This window comes from Prionailurus viverrinus, chromosome B1 (genome assembly GCF_022837055.1).
Source record: "Prionailurus viverrinus isolate Anna chromosome B1, UM_Priviv_1.0, whole genome shotgun sequence".
NCBI lineage: Eukaryota > Metazoa > Chordata > Mammalia > Carnivora > Felidae > Prionailurus > Prionailurus viverrinus.
In genome coordinates, this window is record NC_062564.1 from 26969606 (window position 1) to 26995371 (window position 25766).

At 42.1% G+C, this 25766-nt stretch overlaps 1 long non-coding RNA gene across 2 annotated transcripts in view; it reads right to left on the reverse strand.

Annotated features, from left to right (window-relative positions):
- Nucleotides 1–2706: 2706 nt before the first annotated feature.
- Nucleotides 2707–25766, reverse strand: part of LOC125164004 (uncharacterized) — a 37093-nt gene continuing 14033 nt past the window's right edge. For both annotated transcript variants that reach the window (XR_007151616.1, XR_007151617.1), the window contains 2 exons: nucleotides 18297–18507; nucleotides 2707–3019 (listed from right to left, as the gene is read on the reverse strand). This is a non-coding gene — a long non-coding RNA (uncharacterized LOC125164004). The remainder of the gene's footprint in view (nucleotides 3020–18296; nucleotides 18508–25766) is intronic.

The window sequence follows — 25766 nt, forward strand, 5'->3', positions numbered from 1 at the left end:
AGGTCCCAGTAGGTGGGGTAGGCACTCCCTAGAGGGTCAGTGTGCTTAAGGTACTTTTCTCTAGAGGAAAAGAGAATTCTCTCCCTTAGCTTACAGTGGGATCCTGGGGGTACTTGTTTCTGGTTGCTTATTGGTAGAATCAGAGATTCTTCTTATCAGAGAAGCCCTCAGAGGTCACCAGCTCTGCCCCCTTAGGAACATCCTAACCTAGTCCCTCTAAACTCACCGTCCCCCCCACCTTGTGTGTAGCTTACCCTCGAAGCTTCAAAGACACCAGAGCATCACCCAGGAACATGCTAGAGAGACTCTCAGGTCAGAAGAGAATGGAGCTTAAGTTCCTACCAGTGGAAACCAAGGCATTATTTTTTGTCCTGGATTCCTTCCTCACTGCCATTTTATCACCACCTGCCACAGCAAAATGACCTCCCACAAGGCCCTAAGGACTAGGAACAGGACGATAGTGTGGTACCATTGCATGCTTTAAAATTCTCATTAGGTTTTCCTTTTAAATCAAGGCCGACTCCGAATATGTTTCTGGATTGCACCTTTCACTGCAGCTGTCCGGGTTTAAGTGGCCCGGAGGGAGTATATTAAGTGGGCTTGCACTGTCAATTAGGATACAAGTTAGCTGTACGTCAACTTTAAGAGGTTTTGGCCTGTGAATGCCCTGATTCAACTCCTACATTCTGTGTCTCTCTTGCCCCTTGGGGTTCCCTCCTGTCAGTCCTGCCAGCTTTTTGGGGCTCTCACTCATGCCCATTACTGTCCAAGGCCTCCCTCGGGGGGCACTTCACCAGGAACTGACCTCCTTGCCCTCCACACCAGTGGCTTTCCTGCCCGGGTGTGTAATAGAGTCACCTAGGAAGTTTGTTTCTGTTTGTTTTGTTTCCGTTCTGGGGCAGACTGTTGGTTTTGTTTTGTTTTAATTTTTTTTAACGTTTATTCATTTTTGAGACAGAGAGACAGAGAGACAGAGCGCAAGTGGGGGCGGGGCAGAGACAGAAAGAGACACAGAATCCGAAGCAGGCTCCAGGCTCTAAGCTGTCAGCACAGAGCCGGACGTGGGGCTCAAATTCATGAACCATGAGATCATGACCTGAGCCGAAGTCCGTCACTTAACAGACTGAGCTACCCAGGCGTCCTGACTGTTGTTATTTTTAAAAAAGGGCCTGACGGGGCGCCTGGGTGGCGCAGTCGGTTAAGCGTCCGACTTCAACCAGGTCACGATCTTGCGGTCCGTGAGTTCGAGCCCCGCGTCGGGCTCTGGGCTGATGGCTCAGAGCCTGGAGCCTGTTTCCGATTCTGTGTCTCCCTCTCTCTCTGCCCTTCCCCCGTTCATGCTCTGTCTCTCTCTGTCCCAAAAATAAATAAACGTTGAAAAAAAAAATTAAAAAAAAAAAAAAAAAAAGGGCCTGGCTCAGTCAGTTAAGCATCCGACTCTTGATTTCAGCTACGGTCATGGTATCACGGTTCATGAGGTCGGGCTCTGTGCTGACCACATGGAGCCTACTTGAGATTGTCTCCCTCTCTCTCCCCTCTCTCTCTTTCTGCCCCTCCCCTGCTCGCTCCAGTGCTTGCTCGAACTCTCTCTCTCTCTCTCAAAATCAATAAATACACTTTTTTTTAAAAGGTCCCAGACAATCCCATTGTGCAGCCAGGATTGAAAAGCACTGAGGTAGGCAGTGTTTATTTGTTTTAACTTCTAAAACCTGTAAAACTCTTTGTTCAAACGATGCAGAAACCCTCATGTAAAAAAAAAAAAAAATGGAGCAGACTTTCTTTGGTTGATGAAGTGAGTGTGGAAAGAAACACATATCCATAGGTGACTCCATAGGACTGTCTGGAAGCCAACGCTTCACCTTCATGGATACCTCCCCACCCCATCAAAATGCACCTTCCCCAGGAGCCACTCCATTAAGCCCAGGGTTTCACAAATGATTTCTGTAAAGGGCCAGTGAATAAACATTTTAGCCTTTGCAAGCCATATAATTTCCATTGCAACTACCCAACACTGCTGTTGAGTACAAAAGCAGCCATAGGCAACACATAAATTAATGAGCGTGGCTGTGTTCCATCAAAACTTAGTTTACAAGAGCAGACTGCGGACTGGATTTGACATGCCAACCGTAATCTGCTGATCCCCGTTTTAAAGCTTTGCTCCCTTCGAAATGATTGATTGTAAATCTTTCAAGCTAAATATTTGTATGTCTTCCTTCCAGGTTACATCTGTGCTCACGAAGTTACATATGCGTTAACCGGAGCTCTCTGATAGTAGCCCATCATACCAAGAATTGTTTTTCTCAGATGGTTTTGGTAGAATTAATCCAGGGGAGCAATTCTTTGGTGGCAGTGGAAGATTTACACAATGGGCTAAACTAGGATGACCGTAATTCTTTCAATAGTCTCCTCTTCTGAATTGGAGTGTGAAGAACACGGAACTGAGGTCCCTCAAACCACCTGGAAGTCTTTGGTGGGAGGGCACCGATTTGGGAGAGTGGCAGCTGTAATAATTTTGGTTAGGCAATCACGGTGGCGCGTTGGGGTAAAAACTGTCTTGCCAGAGTCTGTCACGTTTGCTTGTGAGAGCCTTACCGGGGCTTCTCCTATCTGAAGGATCACCCCCAGTGTGGCTCAGAATGGAAACTGAGCAGCAATGCTCCAGGAAGGCTGTGAGTGCTTCTATGATAGAATCCACATAACCTGACACGGAGGCTACTCAGAGTTTAGGGATTTGATTTGGCTTCTCAACAGTTCCTCATGTGTACTTACCTTGGTACCACCTAGCTCTGAATTGTGTCTCTCTCGGGCCGCATTCAGGATCTACTCGTCCTCCTCTGATGGCAGAACAGCACTCTGCTCTCTGGTCATGATGCTCTTGAGATGTTGGAGGGCGCTTGTTTAAAAGCATTTTTTTTTTTTTAAAGCCACATTCATTTTATTGCTTTCAGTTTCGAATCTACTTGTCATTCACTTTTCTTCCTCATTCAAGAAATGCCTTAACTTTTTTCTTTGATATCCCCTGTAAATCAGAAATGAAAATAAATGTGAAACTAGTTAAAGATACGAATGCAGAAGTATTTAGTAAGACGTAGCCTGAGATTTGTAATTGATTTTGAAATACAGCTAAAAACTGAGATATAGATTGATAGATAAAAGAATGGGTGGAAATGTGATAAAATAGAATAAAATGTTAATGGTAGAATCTAGGTGGTAGATATATGAAGTTCATTATAAAATTCTTTCAATGTTTCTGTCTACGCTTTGATAAAATGTTGAAATAAATGTTGAGATATTCAGAAAAAAATAATTTCTTCATATGAATTATGTCAGTTCTTGATTCAAGACTCAAAAACGTGGATCAGCGTGTAAGAACCACTCTGCTTGGAGTACTAATTATGAGTAACATTATCACCAAGGCGCCTGATTAGATTCAAATATTTTATTCCACCAGCATGGCTGTGAAATCCTGTTAAGCACCAAGTACTAAGTGAAGTGTTCTGGGATCAGCATAATTTCCTCTTTTCTCTTTCTTGGTTTTCCCTTTGGATCTCAGGTGGCCACAATTGGATTCATCATAATAAACCTTGGTACCACTCTCATCACAGGCCTATGCATGGCCCATTTTCATTTATTTCTTATTTAGTCATCTGTATTAAGCACCTGCAAAACCACCAGCCAAAATAAAAGCCAGGACCTTGACAACCCACATCCAACCACATGGTCTCCCCAGCCCATCCCAAATCACCCTGAATTCTATGATCATCATTCCCATGCTTTCATATATACATGTGTGTGTTTTCTGTATATCTATGGAGTCCTTTAAAAGTATATGAGTTGGAAAAAATAAAATAAAATAAAAGTATATGATTTAGGGACACCTGGGTGGTTCAGTTGGTTAAGTGTCTAACTCCTGATTTCGGCTCAGGTCATGATCTCACAGTTCATGGGATTGAGCCTCACGTCGCGATCTGTGCTGACAGTGCAGAGCCTGCTTGGGATTCTCTCTCTCTCCATCTCTCTCTTTCTCTCTCTCTCTCAAAATAAGTAAATAAACTTTAAAATAAATAAATAAATAAATAAATAAAGTATATAATTTGTTTTTAACTTTACCAAAAGGGTATATTCATTTTGCTCAGTCTCGGTTTTTTTCCCACTTGCATATTATTTATTGCAGAGATTTATCCATACTAATTGTAACATTGCTGTGGTTCATTTGTTTGACTACTGTATAATATCCATTACGTGAACCCACCATTTATTTGTTCTCTTCAGTTATAAGCATCTGTTCCCAGGTTTTAGTATTATGAACATTCTCATACATATCCCTGCTGTGTATGTGCAAGAATTCACCTTGGCAATAAGCCTAAAAGTGGAACTGCTAGGTCATAGGGTACATCAAGGTGCACCTTTAGGGGATAACACCAACTGTTTCCCAAAGCGGTTGTACTAATTCGTACTCCCCTAGTAATATGTCTCTGTCCTAGACAACATTCAACCCAGTGGAAAACACGCAAAGCTAATGACATGATTTCTTACCACCATGCGTAAGTAGGGTGAATGATGAAATGTAAGCTCCAAGATATGCTTCTTGGCAGTGAGGGGAAAGTGGTATATGGATTTGCCTCCTCCTCTCAATTGATACTCATTAGAATTGCCTCCAGATAAGATGTTCGTTTCTCGCCTAACACTCCTGTTTTCCTACTTGTGGAATCGTTTTTGCGGTGAGTCCTCTGGGCTCCCCTCCATCTTAGAGGCTATGGGAATGTTGTAACCTTTTATTCTTTGGCAAAACCGAAAGCCCCTCCCTACAAGCATCAGCCCCTTACACACCTCTTCCAATATTCATTTGTCCCCACTCTGCCACTTTTCTTCTGTCCAATGAGTGGCCTCGTGCCTGGAGGTCAGAGGTGCCAAATTAATTTACGTTGTTATTTGGCATCCAGAGATCTTATTTGCGCCTCTGGGTCTGGTGAAAAAACACCCCCTTCCAGAAACAAATTGGTGTGATTCGTTTTATGGTTCATCCAAGTACAGTCAGGCTGTCGGTGTCCTATTTGCGCTTAGTCTGTCTAATAATATCTGCGCGGCCACCCCTGAAAATGAATGGTCTTGAGCAGGGCAACTGATAGGCCCGTGACACCTCCTCCCCGTGAAGGCTCTCACGCGTTTATTCTGTGTATCAATTCACCCAGACGGGGGAGCAATCTGCCACTTGTGCTGCAGGTGTGAGGGTCACCTCAGGTTTCCCGAGCCCCGGGATTCAGTATGCTGCTCCCGCCTGCCAGCGAGTCTCCCACACCAAGGCGGCCTCATCAGATAGCGAATTTCATTACGTGCTGTCCACTGGGAACCCTACTAAAAGCAATAAATTCATTTCGCTGTGCTAGTCTCTGGACCATTAAAGCATTTTAGTCCTGTTGCTCCTTTAACATCCCATGAGCCAAATATTCACTCTGACAAAATGCTATTCATTACAAAGTTAAGATGACTTTGACTCTATTTCTCTCCCGCATAATACAATGAAGACACTTTGTCCTGGATTCATGTACAGCCTGATGGTATTATGGATAAAAACATGCCAAGGCAGGCAGTCTTTTCTCGAAAATGGATTGAAATTACCTCTAGCTAGCTATGCCTTGCTTAGATAAAGAGTAGCTGGGAAAAAAGAAAAATAGAAAAGGTTTTCTGCTCATTTTTAATATCCTGACCAACATAGTGCTTTGGGGAGGATGATCAGGAAAAAAATAATAATAAAGTGGTAGAAGGAAATATCACTGGAATATAAAAAAAAAAAAAAACCAAATCCCTTTTACCCCTCTTTTATCCACAGATCCTTCCCCCATGCTGAGAGTTAGCAAATAGATGGGAGAGCCTGGTGGAATTATGGAATATCTCTGGGGCCAAGCACAAGGTAGATCTTAGAAAGATATTGCCGATTGATCGATTTAAGCAGAAACTATAGCTATGTTTGATTTATCATTGAGGTCAGCTTGTGGGTCCAAACCCTGCCTCCAACACACACCAAGATCAGGTACATTTACAAACCTCTGGGAGCCTCTTTCCTCCTCTATAACGTGGGGGAAAGAGTACCTCCCTCCTAGGTTTATTGTGAGGACTAAATGGAATAATCTATGCAAATAACCTAGCCCAGCTCCTCACACACAGTAGGAGAAAAATGATTTTTTTTTCCTTTTCTTTGTCCTTCCTGTGCAGAGCACTAAAGGGAGAAGCCGGAGAGATGAAGCATGAGAACATGAGACTGTTGTGGGTCTCAGAGAGAAAGCTTTGTCACACCTATTCGACTTAGAGAATGTGATCTTTCTTCTGCCTACATTGAAAGAATTAAACCAAATAACCGCATTAAATCCGATCACGGTGTTTGATGCAAGAATGAGGTAGCAGATACTCCGGACAAAACCTGTGAAAGGAAGTTCTTTGTAGCTGGCAGATGGAAGACGCCGATGCGGGCCCTGGGACCTGGCTCCCTCCGGTGTTAAGTGTAACCGATCACACTGCGCGCCTGATGCACCCCGGGCTTTAGAGCTGTACTTTCGGTGCACGCTTCACCCCTACTTTCATCTTAATCCCGTCCCTTCATTTCCTTTCTCCTACAAGCGCCACTCGTCTTGATTTCCTTGCTTATTTTCGACATTGCCGAACGCTATGTACCTTTGCAGGCCACCTTGTACCTTATCTAATTACTTTGTTGATTAATTAAAACTCAGCCTTTCTGCATTTCTGCCCACGGCTCTGCACCAGGCTGTTCTCCCTGGGACCTGATGGGAACGCTAGAGGCTTGTCAGGCTACGGCTGACGTCCTGCGCAGCTCAGCAACAAAGGGAGGCTCTGTGGCCTCCACAGCCGGGACCAGCGCCATCTCAGAATAAGGCGAGATTCGGGCTGAACTTTCCAGAACGCAGGAGAAAGCCCCCTATCTGCCAAGAAAATAGGAGTCTTAATTTTTTTTTTAAGTTTATTTATTTTGAGTGCGAGTGGGGGAGGAGCCAAGAGAGGGAGAGAGAGAGAATCCTAAGCAGGCTCTGCGCTGTCAGCACAAAGCCAGACACGGACTCACCAACCAACCGTGAGATCATAACCTGAGCAGAAACCAAGAGTCAGGTGCTTAACAGACTTGAGCCATCCGGGCACCCCAAGTAGATTAACTTTAAAATCTGACCTGATGGGGTCAACCCTGAGGAATTCTTTGGAGAGTGTGTGGAATCCATCTGGATACTAAAAACTCTCTCTGAATGCCTTCTTAGACTCTGGAATTACTTTGGAAGAACACCCTTAGAATGTTATGACAACAAATAACTCTATGGGGACAAGGAAGGGGGTGAATAAGGACAAATAAGAATTTTCCCACTTAAAGCTGTGTGTTTGTGCCTCAGTATGTTCGAATAGCCCATCAATTATTAACAGACTGGGAACATTTCCAAGTCCTGCATCAAACACACAACACCAGAAGGCCTTCTCCAAAACAGGTTCTATTTATTGAATGTTGTTTACTATCTCTTGGCAGCTTTGTCTTTTTAGATGCTGTTTAGAAGCGTCAAGTGGGGGAGATCTCTGTTTAGATGCCTCAAATAAAAGACTGGCAGAAACTCAAAGGCAAGTATGTTAACTTTAGTTTCTTAGATCAAAGAAAGTTGCTCATCAGAAAATCCACCCATGTGGAGTCCCTTCAACCCGTTGTATCAGTGCAGAACTATGATTTAGTGGTAAGAATTAGAGTGTAATGCTGTGGTATGATATGCTAAAACTCAGAGCTCAAAATGGTGTGAGTGTGGATAGAGGAATAGATATTAGCCAAGAAGAAAATTTGTGGTGTCTCTTTCAGGCAGCATTGAAAATTTCTTTTTATCCTAAAGCTCTTGGCTATTCTCAAAGTTAGGAGGAGTTGAGAATGAATGAGAAATATAGGAGATTTTATTCTGTGTATCTGATAATTTTTTCCAACCATATGTAAATATAAAGACCTGGCTTTCAAAAACATACACAATGGGGTAGGCTTCTGGGTATAAAATTGGGAACTCATTAGGTCTGCTCATTGATTATTTTGTTGAGATGAGTAGTTTCCTCAATTTCAGGGGAGTAAAGGCTGAGATGATAGAGTGAGGAAAACAGATGGGGAAAAACAGATCCACCAAGACCTCATGAGCGACTGGCCATGGTCCTGAATTTGCGGCAAAGTCTCAGAGGTGGCCCCAAATCTTGCTGTGTTAGAGATGACAGAGCAAAGTGGCTACCCTAATGAATAGCATGGGTACCTGCTGAGGACTCAGCAATTCAGTGCCTGCCTACGTTTGGTAGGGAGGGCTGCTTCTGTGGCCATTTCCATCAAAGTAACGGAGAAGCCCAAATGTCTCCTCCTATCTGAGACTGCAGGCATGTGGAGAAGTCTAGGGTCCCTTAGGTGCAGGTACAGAAGGCAAGGAGAGGTGGATTCTTGCTGGGTGTATCCGCCAGCATTTTTGCGTCCCCTCACTACCAACACCGCTCACAGTCAAGGAGTAGGCCACGTGGAACTCTCGGGGCCTCGGATGCCACACTGCTCAGGTGCTAGCCAAGCAACTGGACACCTTTTTCTGTATTAACCCTTATTTCCTGCACAAATGGAAGTCCAGAGAGGTAAAATCCTTGCCTAAATCCACCTAAAGCAAGGCAGTAGCTAGGAGTTTACTACAAGCCATGAATTACAGATTCTAGGCCCATGGGTAAGCATCCAAAAGACCTTTCCTTCTTCCTTGAGGAGCATCTTAGGGTGAATAACCCCATCATGTAGGATCAATAAAACACAAGCAATTTTTATTCTAATATATAGAAGCATAAATGGAAAATGTATCCAGGGTTCCCCCCCCCCAAAGGAGAGAAAACACATGAAAGCATCTTAAACTACTTAAAAGAAAAATACAAATCTAGAGTATAATTATTGTTTTATTACAATATCTCATCACTTGAATTTCTAAGAAACATCATCCTACTTAACCTCAAGGGTCCTTGAAAGGGGCACAGAGTCCCAGCCCCAACTACAGCAGTTGAGGAATTGGAGTCCCATCATCCTCTGGTGACAATTCAGAAGGAACCCGCTCTATCTTTGCTATGTCATCTGAAGATTTATATTCCAAAAATAAGCACTGCAACGTATTTGGTTAATGACAATCACAATGTACAAAAATGCCCAGATGAGCTTACTCTGTGCTATCTCTGATGTGGAATAACAAAACAGAGAGGAATACTTGGGACAGAACCAGGACTGCCTCCCACCTGATGCCTCATTATATGAAAACGGTGCCATTTTTCCCTGAACGGTGGACCCCAAGAGAAGACTTAAATTTTTCTTTTCCGCTTCCCCTGAGGAGCAAATTTCACGTCGAAACAGAGTTACACGAACCAAAAGCAATTTGTGTACCTAAAGTATTCAGAAATGCTCAGCCTGCAGAACCATCATCAGCATTTGATTGCACACTTTGTTCCTAACAAGCACTCCTTGGCTCTCCAAAAGGTAATAATTGTAGTTCTTCTTCATTCACTTTAAATTAATTTGTCCTTGGGGGGTCACAGGACTGCCAGGTTAGCAGCCCTAGAATCTAACCTCATAATTGTACTAAACTATAGCCTTATAAAGCCTCCCTGAGCAATCACTTAAAAAAAATTATGATTCTCTCCAAATCTTGGAGTTTAGAAAATAGGCACTGAGGGACGCACCTGACCTAGACCCAGAGGTTGATTTCTGATTTCTGTAAGTATTAAGAGAGAGCATTCTACTCTGTGCTGGGGATTCAGAGATATTTACCATTTTCACTATCAGGTGACATTGTTCTGAGTGACAGGCATTTAAGGACATATAAAAACCACACTCTTTCCCTGGGTTTGCTAATCTTGGTTGAGTTTAATCTGTCGTCTCTCTTTCCCTGTCTCCAGCTTAGGAATGCATTTACCAGTGATAATAGCAACGTGCAATCTGAAGTGGACGAAGTGCAGACCTTACGGAGATTTGAGAAGTCAAGCCGATATCGCAGATTTGAAGCAGCACTCTAAACATTATGAAGGAACCGGCATCTGTGAGCACCTACTCAATGCCAGGCCTCGTGCTAGTACTTTCCACTTACTGTCTTATGTAATATTCATGACAGCCTGCTGAAATGGATTTTATCCCCCTTAATTATAGAGTAGAATTTGAGGTTTGTGGATGTTAAGTCAATTGCCCCAAATCACACAACCAAGTAGGTGGTGGAGCCAGATTCCAAACCAAGAGCCCAGAGTACGTCCTTTCTGCTTCTTCCTGCAACCCGCAAGCAAGCAATGGTTGTGCTCTCGCCTCTGGGCTAAAACCACGCTTTGGGGGCAGCAGGAGGATGGGTCCAGCTAGTGAAGCAGAAATCCAGGCAGTAAGATCTGCATCTCAGGGTGGTAGGACCCACATACTTGACTGAGCTTCTAAAACGGATCCAAGAGGTCAAATGCAAGAAATTGGAGAGTCAAATGCTTCCTTCTGGGGCCTTGGGAAAATCAGATGCAGAAGAAACGTTCATGGTTACAGTCAAAGCCCATTACAGAGGCTAGGAACAATTACAGGAATTACAGGATGTGCTGAGCAGAAAAAAATAGCTACTGGTTGGGTCAGACTGTGCTCAGAGGAGACGGCCGATTGCTAAGCAGAGCTGAGAGGAAGCTGAATGAGTCCAAAGTCAGAACAGAGAGATCCTACCTGGTCAGAGCCAGTGGTCAGCTGCTCTGGTAAGTACCCAGGGAGCAGCCACTTTTTGAAGTGCGGCTTCAAACCCTGGCCTTCCCTGACCTTATCTTTAGGTGCACTTCACCTCACAAGTTGTGAAGCAGTGTGGGTCCCCACCAGGGATCCAGCTCATGTCTGGTGATTCTACAGACAGCTGCATAGGCATCTGAATGCTATTAAAACCTTTGTGTCCCCAGGGTCAAGCACTGTGCTGAGATCAGAGAAGGGATTCAAAATATTTGCAGAAGGCAGGAAGGAAAAGAAGGAGTGAATAAGCCAGATTCAAGTACCACTAACACACCATTTAAAACAAGTCCAGGTCCAGGGTTGTGTCGGGAAGGGACAGAAAAAGCCACACCTGAGCTCCCAGGTGTGGAATGGCAACCATTAGAAGAAAAGGGCTGTGACTCAGGACTCTGTCACCAGGACATGTGGGTTGAGGGACTCTTTAATCACAAAGAAGGTCCACGATGCAAGATGGAATATCCACTCGTCAGAAAATGCAGGGAAAATAAGGACCTGCCTCCAAGGAACTGGGAGATGAGTTAGGACCTTCAACACCAAGACACAGGAAGGAGGAAAAACCAGGGATGCGGACGTGGTGAGGAGAGCGGGACTGATAACCCGAAGCCCCGACTAGGACCACTAGGGCCACCAGTGGGGCCCTCTAACTCGGGCCACTGTTAGTTTTGCAATAAAGTCGAATCTACTGGAGGGGTTCTATCTTCTTCACAGAGAACGTTCCAGGTCCAGCAGACATGGAAACCTAAGGGAGTATCGCACATTTGTCTGGTGCCCAGTTACCAGTTAACTCAGTCTGGCCCCTAGATAGCTGAGGAGATAGAGTAAGTCCTGCCTGGTTTGGTAAAAGAGCTGCCTTTCCTGTTGAGCTTTTCAAAAAGAGGGAAGACAAAAGACGTTGATGAATGATTACCCGGAGAAATAAGGAGGTGGGGCAGATGACCCATAGTCACAGTTCTTCTGTGAAAGCAGGGTAGAAGTGGGGCAGGATGACCCTCCAGGGCGATGCGTGATGTTCCACCCGAACAATATGCTTTCGATCCAGTCCCTGCCTGTACGTTCCCGCTCCTGGGGATGGGCTGGCCAGGTATTTGCCCCTTCCTAGCATCCTCTGCTATCGCCACCTCACTTATTTTAATTTTATCTGCACAGACCAAAAACTCCAAGAGAATAGGTACTATGTCTATTTTTCTGCCTTGTGTCCTCAGAACCCACGTCTGTGTCTGTGATGCTCATTAAGTAACAGTCGGATCAATGAATGACTATCAAGAATTTATCTCTAATTTCAACTACAGGGAAGAAAGGCAAATTTTAAAGGCCAGAGATACGAGGATATACAGTATACCCTGTATACTGTACAGGGATATATTGCTTTTAAGTTTTTCCTTAGAAGGCTCCCAAGGGCTGCAGCGTGTGGCAGCTTATAATCTCTCTCAACACAGAGCCTGGGGCTGGAAATCCAAATGTTATGCAAAAAGAACGCACGACAAAATGAATGCTATAACTTAGTAATTTCTAGGTCACTTGCAAATGATTACCGTTAATAATTACAAGCTTTTATCGGGCCCTTTCTATTTTCAGGGTGCTTTGCAATCATTCATTGGTTATTCCTCACAACATCGCTAGGAGGTAGATCATCATTATTATCGCATTACAGATGCGCTAAAGATGTCAAGCTGGATTTAATTGATCCATGAATGTAGCTATTTTTAGTGGTTCATTGGCCTGGCTGCTTTCTGGTCTTAAAAATCTGTCGATGCTATCTAGAGGGTGATCCAGCTAAGGTGCGGTTGAGAAAGAAACATTGCAGAAAATGACAATCACAGGAGCAGAGTAGGTACTAAATTTCTGAAAGGTTAAGAGGTGCCACAGAGAAGCGCCAATGGAATCTAGAAGTACATGCATCAGCTGCTGACCGGGTTCTAAACAACTGCTTTTCTCCTAAGGTTACTGCCACCTTGAAAATAGGGATTTAGGTTAACATGTATCGGTTTGAAAGCAGTTTGTGCAATGTGGCCTCACAATGCTGAGCCAGGTTTCCCATCAGTGATATATCCGAACACCAGGACCAAATTATTTTGTGCATATGGGAGCTACAGTGATCAGATGTTCACTCTGAGGACTAAAGCAAGTATGGTCACATGTTGGAAATCGTATTGCCCAAGAAGGCTGGTGAATCTGTGGTGCAACATGTCAGTCATGGAAATGATATGTCTCCATATGCGAGGAGAGTGTTCTAGCTGCCTGTCTATGGGATGTTTGTCCTCCCCCTCTCCATTGTCTGGCTTTCCATTTGGCCATCTGTGGAGCCTTCTCAACAAGCACTGACATTGTCTTTGTTGTGGGTTCAGTTATATCCCTCCAAAAAGCCATGTTGGGAGTCTTAACCCCTAGTACCTCAGGATATGACCTTACTTAGAAATGGGATCTTTGCAGAGCTAATCAATTTAAAATGAGGTCATAAGGGTAGACCCTAACCAAGTAGGACTATTATACAATCCTATTATACAATATCATGCTATATTATACAAATAGGACCGGTGTCCCTAAAGAGGGTAAAGTTGAATACAGAGAGAGACATACAAAGAGGGAAGATGGCCTTGCGAAGGTGGAAGATTGGAGTGATGCATCTGTCAGTTGGGGATCACCCAAGATTTCCAGCAAACTGCCAGAAGCTAGGAAGAGGCAAGGAAGGATGCTTTTCCCTAAGGTTTCAATGGAAGTGCTGTCCTGTCCATACTTGGGTCTCAGACTTCAAGCCTCCAGGGCTGTGAGGCAATAAATTTCTGTTAAGCCATCCAGTTGCTGGTACTTAGTCATGGCAGGTGTAGGAAACTAATACAGTCCTACTAATAGACTCATCTCAAACGTAGATGAAAGATGACATATTGTCCAAGGACACCGCCCAGCATTCAGTTCTTTCTGGTGCTAAGTCACTTCCTACTACGTAAAAACTTGGGTGTGTAAAAGAAGATCCCCATCATCCAGACCACTAGGCAACATTTGGAATTCTTATATTAACAGTTATAATTATGGCCATAGCTCTACACCATACAAGTTGCTTTCTAGAAAACTAAGATTTTCATATTAACAAACTATATCTCTAGTTTGTTAGAGGACCTTTCTTGGAAAACACATGTATTTAGTCACACAAGACAGAATGGGGAGAGTGCCTGGGTGGCTCAGTTGGTTAAGTGGCCTACTTTGGCTCAGATCATGATCTCACAGTTCTTGAGTTCAAGCCTTGTGTCAGGCTCTGGGCTGACAGCTTGGAGCCTGGAGCCTGCTTTGGATTCTTTGTCTCCCTGTCTCTCTGTCCCTCCCTGGCTTGTGCTCTGTCTCTCTCTCTCTCCCTCTCTCAATCAAAAATAAATAAACATTAAAAAAAAAATTTTAAATAGAATGGGGAAAAAGCTGAATGGTATCACATGATCATATAAAAAAAGTGTTTTAAATGCATATATTGCTAGTATCCATCACAAGCAATTAAAAAAAAATTTTTTTTGAACGTTTATTTATTTTTGAGAGACAGAGCATGAGCCGGGGAGGGGCAGAGAAAGAGGGAGACACAGAATCCGAAGCAGGCTCCTGGCTCCAAGTTGTCAGCACAGAGCCCAACGCAGGGCTTGAATTCACGAGCCGTGAGATCATGACCTGAGCCAAAGTCGGATGCTCAACCAGGAGCCCCCATCACAATTTTTTAAAACACAGTGAGTTAAATCCAAATAATGAAGAAGAAATGAAATAACAAAGAGGAGAGATTAAAGAAATCAAAACTATAAAGCAAAGAAAATCAACAATGTCAAAAATTGGTTCTTTGAAAGACAAATGTCTTTCGAATGTCTAAAGGTGATAGATATTTAGCATAACTGATAATAAAAATAGAGATAAGACACAAATTGCGAATATTGGAAATAAAAAAAGGACACCACTGTAGATTAAACATGTGAAAAAGCTGATGAGATTATGAACAGCGTTATGTCAACAAATTGACAATTTAAACCAAATGTACACATCCAAAGGAAAACACAATTTAATACACTGACAGAAAATTACATTTAAAAATTCAAACATGTATCTATTGAAGAAATTGAATCTGCAATTTAAAACTTTTATACAGGGTGCCTGGGTGGCTCAGTTGGTTAAGTGTCCGAATCCTCATTTTGGCTCAGTTCATGTTCCAAGGTTCATGAGTTTGGGCCCTCAGTTGGGCTCTGCGCTGACAGCGTGGAGCCTGCTTGGGATTTTCTCTCTCCCCGCCTCTCTGCCCCTCCCCTGTTCGTGTGCATGCTCTGTCTCTTGAAATAAATAAATAAACTTAAAAAAAAAAAGCAAAACCTCTTTTACAAAGAAACTGCCAGTGTTAGATGGCCCCACTAGTAAATTCATCTAAACATAACTGAAGGATGGGATAACACCAGTCTTAACAAACTCTTCCACAGAATATAAGAATAGAAACACTTCTTTTTTTTTTTTTATTTTTTTTTTCAACGTTTATTTATTTTTGGGACAGAGAGAGACAGAGCATGAACAGGGGAGGGGCAGAGAGAGAGGGAGACACAGAATCGGAAACAGGCTCCAGGCTCTGAGCCATCAGCCCAGAGCCTGACGCGGGGCTCGAACTCACAGACCTCGAGATCGTGACCTGGCTGAAGTCGGACGCTTAACCGACTATGCCACCCAGGCGCCCCATGAATAGAAACACTTCTTAACTCGTTTTATGGGGCTAACATAACCTAACAGCGACATTACAGGAAAGGAAAATTATAGAGTAATATCTCTCATGAGCATAGATGTTAATATCCCAAGCAATATGTTAGCCTAGACCTCTTCACAATAAACTATAAAGCATTTTTACAAAAATTAAAGCAGTCTTAAATAAATGAATGAATCATATGCACCAGCTGGAAATTTTGATATTATAAAATGTAAATTCTCCCACACATAGATATATGGATCCAGGGGTGCCTGGGTGGCTCAGTGGGTTAAGCATCTGACTTCGGCTCAGGTCATGACCTTACATTTTGTGAGTTCAAGTCCCGCATGGGGTGAGTTCAAGCCCCACTTTGGGTGAGCCCCACTTCTCTCTCTCTGCCCCTAATGGGATTCTCTCTCTCTCCCTCTCTTTCTGCCCCTCATTCACTTGTGCCCTCTCTCTCTCCCAAAAACAAAACAAAACAAATAAACAACAACAACAACAAGACCAATATAGATCCAATGAAATACCAATCAAAATCCCAGGTTCATTTTCATGAAAATTGACAAACTGATTCTAAAGTTTATATGATAATGCAAATAATGTGGAATAGCCAGGACAACTTTGAAGAACAAAACTGAAGGACCTGCAGTACCAAATGTCACAACATGCTATAAAGCCACAGTAATTAAGACAATGTGGTGTTGGTACAGGACAGGTAAACAGACTGATGGAACTGAACAGAGAATCCAGAAATAGACTCAAAACAAATGGCAGCTATCTGACTTATGAAAAGGTGACTTTGGGGGCTCCTGGGTGGCTCAGTCAGTTAAGTGCCTGACTTCAGCTCAGGTCATGTTCTCAAAGTTTGTGGGTTCGAGCCCCATGTCAGCTCTGGGCTGACAGCTCAGAGCCTGGAGCCGGATTCTGTGTCTCCCTGTCTTTCTGCCCCTCCCCCACTTGCCCTCTCTCAAAAATAAATAAATGTTAAAAATTAAAATAAAATAAAAAGGTGACTTTGCAGTGCAAAGGAGAAACAGTGGACTTTTTGGTAAATTGGGTCAAATGAATATCCATATGGAAAAGCCACATTCCTGTCTTACATCATAAGCAAAAATGAAGTTTAGAAGATTTCAGATTTAGATATAAAAGACAAAACAATAATGCCACTAGATGGGAGAATATCTTGATAATTTAGAGCAAGCAGATTTCTCAACAGGACACCAAAGCACTGACCATAAAGGGAAAAAATGAACCTATTAGACTTCATTAAGATTAAGAACTTGTGTCCATTAAAAAATACGTTGAGAGTGAAAAGGCAAGACACAGAATGGGATAACTGTGTATGTGTACAAAATTTCCCATACGTAGGATATGTAACTTTTCGTAGATCGATACGGCCTAAAATCAATAGAAAAACAAAATGAGCAAAGGACTTGAATGAACACTTCACAAAAGAAAAAAATCAAAACCACCAATAAACATGAGAAGTTTCTCAACATCAGTTGTCACTAAGGGAACATAAATTAAAACCACAATGAGATATCACTACACATCCACCGAAATTAATATGGAAAAGAACCGTATGTTGATGTGAAGGAACACTCACTCATTCACTGCCGCTGGGAATGTAATTGGCACAACTATTTTAGTAAATTTCTTGGTAGTATCTACTAAAGCTAGGGACATTCGTACCCAACGGCCCGATAATTTTACTCCTACGTATACATCCTATAGTCATGCATACACATAGTTACTGAAACACAAGTACTGAAAATACAAGAATGTTTCGAGCAGCACTACACTAAGTAGGCGAATAATGAGAACACCTTAATGTCTGTCAAAATAAAATGGGTAAAGGAACGCTTGGGTGGCTCAGTTGGTTAAACATTTGACTCTTGATCTCAGCTAAGGTCATGATCTCAAAGTTCATGAGTTCAAGTCCTGCATCGGACTCTGTGCTGACGGCGCCAAGCCTGCTTGGGATTCTCTCTCTCCCTGTCTCTCTGCCCCTCGCTCTCTCTCACTCTCTCAGAAATAAATAAACTTAAAAAATAAAATGAATAAATTGGAACACCAGACAGCAATGAGAACAACCAACAATTGTTACATTGATACAGATAAACCTTACAAACTATTGAGGAAAAGAAGCTAGGTACAAAAGAGTTCCTCCTGTACGATTCCATTTCTACAGGGTTGTAAAACAGGAAAAAACAATCACAGGTGATAGAAGGCAGGGGACAGGGAATGAGCAAGAGAGGGTCTGGAGAGACTTACAGGCAGTCCTGGTGACAGTCTATTTCTTGATTTGGGTGATGGTGACAGCGGTATGTTCATTTTGAAAATCGATCAAGCTATGCAATTAAGGAATGTGTACTCATTTGTGTATTTCAGTACTAAGTTTAGTTGAAAAGTATGTACTTTACTGACAGTGGGTCTTACAAAATCATACAGCTTTACAGTCTTACAGATTCTTAGATTTAGGGGTCAAAAGGAAATGACTGACCCACCCTTGATGAGGAGGTGACTAGAAGTATGGCTGGGAGGGTAAATTCAGGCCACACTATGACATTCTCTCAGTGCAATGCCAAGGGCTTGAGGATTTATTCAGTAGACCAGACATAGTGAGTGGGGACTGAGTGAGGCAATATGACCAGATTCGTGTTTATAGAAAAATTCTTACGGCAACATATGAAATAACTTGAAAATGGGGAGAGAAGACACAGGAGACTAGTTAAGACCTTGTCAAAATGTTGAGACAAGAAAATGAAAGTTTGAGATGGAAAAAGCATTAGAACGTGTGTGTGGCCCCTGCCTGGCCATGTCTGCTTCTTTACAGACCTTTGAGTAAACAAGTACAGATTCTGAAAACAGTTTCTGCCTGGAAAGTCACCATCCTTCCATCCCAGGAGCATCTTCATTGTTGATGGCTTGCGGGAGAAGGGCAAGCCCCTGGAGGAGCCGCTGTCAAAGCCTTTTCATTCTGACAACTGCTTGGGTGGTAGTTCTTGTCATGCTTCATATCTCCGGGCACATTGGAGCATAGAATTTCCTGTGAAGTTAAAAGAAAAGTTATGTTCCCTGTTGAAAAATCACAGGACAGAAACTGCAAGCAGGCCAGATCTGAAGGCTACCAAGGTGGTTTTACCTTTTTTGATACTAACTTCTTTTTTTTTTTTTTTAATTTTTTTTTTAATGTTTATTTATTTTTGAGACAGAGAGAGACAGAGCATGAACGGGGGAGGGTCAGAGAGAGGGAGACACAGAATCTGAAACAGGCTCCGGGCTCTGAGCTGTCAGCACAGGGGCCCGATGCGGGGCTCGAACTCACAGACCGCGAGATCGTGACCTGAGCCGAAGTCGGCGCTCAACCGACTGAACCACCCAGGCGCCCCGATACTAACTTCTTTACTTGGATAATGCAGTGATGTTAAGACAGATTGAAAATACTAAACAATAACAAGAACAGAAGTATAGGGGATGCTTTCACTGGTTTATGGTTTTATATGTAACAAAAATATTCCTCCAGTTCTGTGGACACAAGAGATCCCCCCCCCAAGTTTTTAAACAAGGTATACATGCACAAGGATCAAGCAAAGAGACAAGAACCACCCTCCTACCTTATCTTTCTATATATAGCATATGAGATGGGGTATATAAGAAAAGTTAACCCAGTAGGCTTACACTCCCATCCTTAGAAAGGCCTGCTGCAAGACTTGCCCTTGGCTGGCATCTGGAAATTTATTTTTCAATAGTGTCCCCCCATCAAAGTGATCAGAGTGGCTCACTTTGTCTAAACTGTACAAACCATATGCCTTATACTTCTATTAGCCAGGGTTCTACAGAGAAACAGAAGCAATAGGAGATAGATAGATAGATAGATAGATAGATAGATGATATATATGATATATATGTGAGAGAGATGGAAAGAGAGAAAAGAAAGAGATTTATGTTAAGGAATTGGCTCAGATGATTATGGAAGGTGGCAAGTCCAAACTCTGCAGGTCTGCAGGGTGGACCATTAAAGGTGAGATCCAGGGACAGCCAATGTTGCAATTCAAGTCCAAAGGCTCTCTGCTGGGAGAATCTCTTTGTGCTTAGGAAAGGCCAATCTTTTGTTGCATTCTGGCTTCAACTCATTAGACAAGGCCCACCAACATTACAAGGAATAGTCTGCTTTATTCAAAGCCCACCAATTTAAATGTCAATCCCATCCCAAACACCCTCACAGAAACATCAGAATAATGTGTGACCGAATATCTGGGCACTATGGCCTAGTCAAGTTGACACATAGAATTAATCATCAAAATGCTGAACACCTACTTTCCTTCTGGAAGTCTGGATATATGGCACATGCCAGGCAAAGTTTGCCTCTGTGATCAGCTCTCAATAAACACCTTAGGCGATAAGTCTCTAATGAGCTTCCTTGGTAAAATGTTGTCACAACTTGCTGTTGGAGGAATTGACTGCACCCTACGCAAAACCACTGGACCCTTGGACACCTGCATCTGGTCTCCCACAGACTTCATCCCAAGTGCCTTTTCCTTTGGCTAATTGGGCTTTGATTCCTTTTGCTGTAGTAAATCATAACTGTTGGTGTGACTAGATATTGAATCCTGTGGGTCTTCCTAGTGAATCATCCAACCTGGGGGGGATCTTGGGGACCCCCAACACAGGGTATTACAAGAGCCCATCTTATTCCACTCTTTTCTTGAAATATATCAAAAAAGCATGACACAAGTAAATCACATATTATATCAAAGGGACATTATAATGAATGACATAAAAATTGCTGAAGAGGAACTAGTGATTATATAGTACTTTAGAAATATGAAGTGCTGCATAAATACTAAGTAACAATAATAAGACAAATTATACTTTTCCATTAATTCCAAGGGACATTTCCACAGATTTTCACAGAAAATAAACTTAATTATGTATGTCCAGCAAGAGCTGTTATAAACCTTTTAAATAGTCCTAGAATATTTCTAGTGAGAAGGATAAGTACAGAGATCCATTAACCAAAGAGAAAAATGTTTGCGGATTATTGAATGAAATTTCAAGCCTAATAGGTTTTGAAATCAGTTTATTAGAATTACAGAGAAATATTTCACATGTAATGATCTCTGGGTTTTGCTTAATAGTCATACTAATTAACTTCTCAAATTCAATAAAAGTGTAGGAAATTTACCTATGTTCAGTACTTGACAAATAAATCATGGTAATTACATATTCACATGGCCAGTGATAATTCTGCCAACTCAGTCTAATAAGCAAGAGTTCTTTAAGATAATTATTCTTTCTTTAAAGTTTATTTATTTATTTTTAAGAGAGAGAGAGAGAGAGAGAAGGAGGAGGAGGAAGGACAGAGAGAACCCCAAGCAGACTCTGTGCTGTCAGAGCAGAACCCACCACAGGGCTCCATCTCATGAACTGTGAGATCGTGATCTGAGTCAAAATCAAGAGTCGGACACTTAACCGACAGAGCCACCCAGGCTCCTTGAATTATTCTTTCTTTAAAAAAGCCGCATTTATGAAATGACTCCTACTGGTCAGGAGTTTTGAGGCTTCATGCTGGTATATAAACAAGAGTTTCTTAAATGTTCAGGTCAGTAGTAGCATCCTGTCCAGCTTTAGTAAGATGTGTATTCCCAGGGTATTGTAACACATCCAGATACAATGCCTGGGGGTTTGAAGGTGTTAGGTGATATAGTACTGGGATTTTTCAATTTCAGGTCTGCCTCGATTTCCATTGTTGCTGTATGGGGAACGAGATAATATATCAAAATCCCAGAATATCCACAGGAGATGAATTATCAAAAGTCTGATTCCTAAGAAGTGATTAAAACCACACACCGCGCAAATTTTATCCAACTTCCATATCATGAACAAGGCTGGCACTTAATCACTTGACATATACAATCTCATCTAAAACGGTGATTCTCTCAACTCTAGAATTCAGGACTTGTGTCTGTTGTTTTCTCATCTCTCTGTCAGGAAACGTACAATATGGTTTTATTTTTGGCTTACTCCAAGGGGTAAGCCAGAAAGAAGTAGAAAGGATTATTTCTGATTAATAGCAGAAACTTTTTTCAAACTTAAATATATAAGGTCTCTACTCTTTTAAAAGCTCTAAGATAAACTAAGAGCTAGGAACTGTTCATACAAATAAAAGTTTTTGAAGGGAAAAAAAAAAAAAACAAACGGTGATTCTCACCCTGTGGTTCTCAGGTCAGCATCACCTGGAAACTTGTTTAAAATGCAAATTATCCAACAACAACAACAAAACTGAACAACCCAATTCAAAAAGGGGTGTAGGATTTGCAGAGACATTTCTCAAAAAAAATATATATATACATATATTTTATATGTTCTATATAAAATATTTCTACATATTGCATATATATGTACTATATATATAACATATATATATGTTATATATATAATATATAGTACATATATATAATACATATATATACTATATACATATATACTACATATATATATATATATAGTATTGCCAATAAGCGCATGAAAACATATTCAACATCGCTAGCAGGAGTATAAGCACCTGACATTAGGCCTTGACTGTTGAGGCACCCACTTGAAAAGACACCCATCTGAAATAAACATACTCCCAGCTGTAGGATGCAGCTACTAGCAAACCAACCAAATATGGAACTAGGGTGCACATTCCATGAAGTTCCCCTTTTAGAAAGCCCTGGGCAACCTAGATAACTGACCACTTGAGTGACCCATGCTTCTCCCTTCCTATTGCTTTAACTCCTGATCTTATGTTTTAAATTTGCCGATAGAGAGTGAACCTAAGAAACCCTTAGGCACCCAAGCTCTCCACGCGAATAAAGGCAGACCCAGATCTGTGTTCCTTCTCTCTTCTCTTTCCTGCAAGCTTGCTGGTAGCCCTCAGGGCTTGCCATGTATCCTCAAGGACTTGTCAGCAACAAATACTGTTCCTCAAATTTCCCTGATGGTTTTTGCTCAAGTGTGTCCTGTGATCATAATAAGAAAGAACCACAAGAGCCACCACCACCACCCCCCCGCAATAAGTAGAGGCCCCAGAGAGGGACATGTCTGTGGAGCTTCCTACAAGTGATATGTGCCCAGATGAGTGCTGCAGGCATTACTGATGGAGGGCACTACCAGAACAGGGGTGAGACCCACAGAGCACTAGCCATTAGGGAAATGCACATCAAAACCACAGTGAGATACCACTTTGCACCCATTAGAATGGAATTTTTTTTTTTTAAGGAAAATAGTGCGGTACCTAGGTGGCTCAGTGGGTTAAGCCGACTCTTGATTTTGGCTCAGGTCATGATCTCAAGGTTAGTGGGATCAAGACCTGCATCGGGCTCTGTGTTGACAGCACAGAGCCTGCTTGGGATTCTCTCTCTCTTTCCTCCTCCTCTGCTCATACACTCTCCCTCTCTCTATCTCTAAATAAATAAACATTTTTTTTTTAAAAAAAGGAAAATAGCAAGTATTGGCAACAATGTGGAGAAATTAGAACCCTGTGCATTGCTGGTAAGGATGCAAAATGGGGCAGCCACTGTGGAAAATTGATATGGCCTCTTGACAAGTTAAATGGAATTACTAAATGATCCAGCAATTCTATTTCTATGGATCTATCTGAAAGAATTGAGAGCAGAAAATCAAATAGATACTTAAATGCCAATGTTCTTAGTAGCATTACTGACAATAGCCAAAAGGCAGAAATGACACAAATGCCCATCAACAGATGAATGGATTAAATTAAACGTGGCATATACCTACCATGGAATATTATTCAGCCATAAAGAGGAGGGACATTCTGACACGTGCTATAACATGGATGAAACTTGAACACATTACACTTAATGAAATAAGCCATACATGAAAGGGCAAATACTGTATAATTCCACTTGTATGAGGTTCCTAGAATAGGCAAATTCATAGAGACAGAAAGTAGAATAGAGAGCACCAGGGGGGAAGGGGTGGGATATGGGGAGTTGTTGTTTAATAGATACACAGTTTCTGTTAGGGATAGTGAACAAGTTTGGAAATCAAAGTGGTGATGGCTGCATAACATTATGAAAGTTCTTAATGCCACCTAATTGTATGCTCAAAATGGGTAAAATTATCAATTTTGTTATATATATTTTACCACAATAAAAAACTCAAGTTAAAAACATGCAAATTCTTGGGCCCCGGCCCAGACATGCTGAATCAGAAGCTCTGAAGATGGGGCCTAGCCTTCTGCTTTAATAAGTCCTCCAAGTGATTCTGATGTATTCTAGAGCTTGAGAACCACTGATTCAAAGAAATCTGAAGTTAGTGTCAAAGTTAGAATAATAGAGGCAGAATAAAATTTCTACCAAGAAAAACGGACTGCATCTGCACCCTTATTGCTAGGTGTGTTTTTGAGCTAGAAAGACCCAGCCAACACTCTGTGTACATGGAGTGGGGGCGGGGAGGAGGGAGGGAAGGGAAAGGAAACTTCACCTTGGTAAATTTTGTGTAGTTTCAGATAACCAAGGATACCAAAATTGGTACTATTAAAGTGGTTTCTTTAAAGCCAAGGATCAAAAAATATGTGCCCATAAAATGTCTGACAAACTCCCTCCATGGCCAAGGCTTGTCCAGTGAGGGTACTAGCTACCTTTATGAGCAGTTTTTTAAGGAAGTTTATGTAAACTCACATATTTTATCAGTTAGAATCCGCTGTAGGTCTTTCAGATGAAGGGAATCAAGTGCAAAGATTTAGAAGGACAGAGAAAATAAGCAGGGTACAATGAAGGACCCCAGAAACTAGGAACAGCAGGAAATCATTTACCTCTCCTGGGGTTGGAGATTCAACAGGATGGGGCAATATTGCCAAAGCCCAGAAGGCCAGGGGCATCTGGCTCTGATAAAGAAAGGGCTGTCAGGGGTGTCTGGGTGGCTCAGTCAGTTAAGCATCTGACATCAGTCCAGGTCATGATCTCGGGGTTCGTGAGTTCGAATCCTGCATGGGGCTCTCTGTTGTCAGCACAGAGCCTGCTTTGGATCCTCTGTCCCCTCCTTCACTCTTGCATGCATGTGTGCTCTCTTTCTCTCAAAAATTAATAAATATTTAAAAAAAGAAAGGGTTGTCTGACAGGAGACAGAGCCATGAAGGCCACAGCCCAGAGATGCCCAGAGATTCCACAGGAAGCTTAGAGAGGTGGAGAATTATGCTGGTTTCTCCCTTCTTCCTCCCCTCCTATTAGTGTCTTTACTGACTGCTCCCACCGGGAAGCCAAGGGGCAAGGGAATCTGGGAATGTCCCATGTAGTACAATACAGAACAACGGAAGTGGCTGATCTGAGATCAAACTGGCAGTCAAGGGGCAAATAGGGCATGAACAAGAAAGATGTGTCTCTTTCCACTGGAAGGAGTAGCACACTCAAAACTAGAACATTCAAATTTGGGGCCAGCTCTATTGTCTAAGATCTGAAGGAAACTGAACAAGTCAGTTCACCTTCTTCAGCTCCAGATTCTTTTCTATAAATAAGTGGTAGCTATATGATCGACCTCTCAAATTTGTTGCAATTATCAAGCGGAAGGATGCATTTGCACATGCTTGTCAACTGTCAACCATCATATGAACATGGTGGTATTACTGCTAAAAGCAGAACCAATTTGAAGTTTTCATTCACTCTGTGAAAGTAGAATTAAGGCACCACCATCAACCTACCAAAGAAGAAGCAGAATATCTCTGCCCACCTCTTCCCTTCATCACTCCATCCCACTTCAAAACCTGAATTCTGGAAAGCCAGGCTGGTTTAACAATGGGGTAACTCAAGCATGAAGGACTCTTCAATTCTGTCTCCAAAAAAAACATTGGCTGGAGATTTGGGCAGATGGTTTCTGAACTGGTATCTTCGTACCTGGGGTCAAAATGTAGACCATAGCTATATGACATGACAAGTTAACTATTTTCTTGGCTGTGAAACTAGAAGTTTAGGGCAATGCTATGCCTAAAATTATTTTCAGTTATAACATTTGTCTTTCCAGTGTATATTTTAATTTCTATTTTATTGAGAAAAGCTTTGCCATGAATGGAACAAAGCCACCAAGACTGTAAAGATCCTTATGACATTTGCCTCTTGCTGCTCTAATGACTGCTTTTGAGAATATTAGTATAGAAATATGTCAAGAGGGAAGACAGCTGACATAGTTTCTGTTAACATCCTTATATATTTTCCTATTTGATTTTCTAAATTGAATAATTATGCTCAAGCCCATCAGCAGGTGGTGATTCCTAATCAGGGATCATCTTTGTAGGACTGCGAG